Source organism: Vairimorpha necatrix, chromosome 2 (genome assembly GCF_036630325.1).
Source record: "Vairimorpha necatrix chromosome 2, complete sequence".
Lineage (NCBI taxonomy): Eukaryota > Fungi > Microsporidia > Nosematidae > Vairimorpha > Vairimorpha necatrix.
In genome coordinates, this window is record NC_088817.1 from 957,780 (window position 1) to 960,429 (window position 2,650).

The window sequence follows — 2,650 nt, forward strand, 5'->3', positions numbered from 1 at the left end:
TTTTGTTTATTGTATTGTGAAATGGAAAATAAAAAACATACAATGTTTAGGGTGAAAGATACCACAGTACCCCCCATTTGAGGGTGTTTACTTTATTTTTTCGAACCCCAAAAACGAAGTGCAAAGTAAAGGAGGAGCAGGAAGGGGACAAAAATTACTAAGCACTTACGACATTAAAAATAACAAATAAATATATTTTTATGTACAGAATCATATTTTAATACAAGTTTTAATAATTATTTTAAGTATTGTGTCTTTTTTGTCCTTCTTATATTTTCAATTTTTTTTTAATTTTTGGTTTATTATAAAAGGAGATTTTCTTCAAAAATCTACTTTTATGATAAACCAAAAATTAAAATTATAATATTATTTATTTAAGAAAATTTTAATAAATGTTCAACGATCTATAAAGATTGTTAAATCAAAAAATTTAATTTAAAATTTGAAAAGTTAATTAGAAATATACTTTTATGATTATATTCTTTTTTTAAATTGAATTTCGTACACAAGAGTATATTTATTTGGTGTTTTTTATATTTAAAGATGCAAGTAATTTGAGTGCTAATGATCGCTTCTCCTTTATTTTGCACTTTGTTTTGGGGGTTCGAAAAAATAAAGTGAACACCCTTAGAGGGGGTGGGGTGTTGGTCCCCAATTCTAATAAATCAGAAGGGTAAAAAATGCTTGTTAATTTATATAAGTGTAAAAACTTGTATTAAAATATGATTCTGTACATAAAATATATTTATTTGTTATTTTTAATGTCGTAAGTGCTTAGTAATTTTTGTCCCCTTCCTGCTCCTCCTTTACTTTGCACTTCGTTTTTGGGGTTCGAAAAAATAAAGTAAACACCCTCAAATGGGGGGTACTGTGGTACCTCACCTCCCGATGTTTACACAATGAATGACTATATGGGGAATACGATATGTCAAAAAGACAAAAATGTAATAACTATGTGAATAATGAAATTTGTATTTAGAATATTAGTTTATTATTGTTTAAAAAATATCTTGTTAAAAATAAAGTAATACTACCAAAAAGAACGAAAAGGTACTATTTTCTTACATAAATTTTTCTAAAAATCTTAAAAATAATTAAAGAGGCCAATTGATAGAGTAACATCAAAATAATAATTAACAGGGAAAAACTATTATGAAGTTCATAAATTTTAGAAAATATGTTAACATCCAAAAAATACATCCAATAATGTAAAAACATAGATACATGAAAATATAATAGAATAAATATTTAAATTTGAAAAATACAAAAGTATAAAAACATGGCGCAACAATCTAGGCACTTTTTTCTTCATTTTGAGGGCCTTCGTAGAGAGAGACGAGAAAAATAATAAAGGCATTTCATTCCATGAAGACTTTGATAATTTCAAATATTAACTCTCCGAAACTCTCAATGTTTTTATTATCGCTTCTATTCTTCTGCTTCTAAATTATTTATAGAAAGACAGGATAATACTTTCTTTAAATCCCATGCAGTTATAATGTCACATTAAAGAGGAACCAGGTCTTTCTATTAGTTTTGTATCCTCTACTACTTTGTTTTTAAACCCTTCATTGTGAATTACTACGTTTGATCGCCATTGATAGATCCGACTACTAAGGACAGTATTTCTTTGCATAGTTATACAAATCGTTTTTTCCAAAACCGAAGTCATGGTCCTATAGTCCCGCGCCTATGTACTATTTCGATTCTTAATTCTAACGTTTGTTCGTTTTTCTTACCAATCATATACATTTTTCTATCTGCGTCGTTTTTTACCCGACATAGATTATATATAATTTCCCATTAATATAACAGTTTCGTCGGTCTGTTTCACTTCTTCAACAGCCCTCTATTTTTTTGGTAATTGATATTTTACTTTTCCAGTGCTTTGTATATTTTTTTTGGAACATGGGTATTATACGACATATTATGTCGTATAATACCCATTAAAAATATTTTTTTCTTTACTCAAAAAACGAGAAACATAACCTCAAGATTGGAACAACTTTTGTCATTAGGACCTATGAAGTAGGTCCTTTGATCGAAATTTAAAAAGAAAAAACTTATTTGCATTCTCTTGGCAGTACCTTGTTGTTTTTTAAAATGAAAATGATTTTACAAGTTAAAGTGTAATTCATATTTATTTTAAAATAATTTTCTTAAGATCATGTGCATAATACCACATATTATGTCGTATTATACACATGATCAAAAAAAATAAGTATTACAATATTATCTGGATGAAATTATGTTTAAAGATAAATATAGAAGCTGAACTCTAACTAAAATACTTGGGTTACTGTTTGTTTTTGAATAAAAAAATCAATATTTTATCTTTTACTTTATATCTAAATCTGCGAAAATTTTATTTTTTTTGGATATGTCGTATTATGCCCACTGGGGGGTCATATGTCGTATTATACACCTGATCCTTTTTTTTAGCCCTGTAAACAAGTAAATCTAACATTGGGGAATTTTTGTTAAAGTTTAGTGTAGACCGCTTTACAGTAAATTAAGGCAAAACATAACAACTATTTATGCATAGATTCTGCGGTGTAAAAAATGAAGTATTATCGAAAACTTTTAGTGGTGGTCCGCGTTCTGCCTTTGGCACTAACCCAAACCTGTGACAGTCTATGTAAAATCGTTT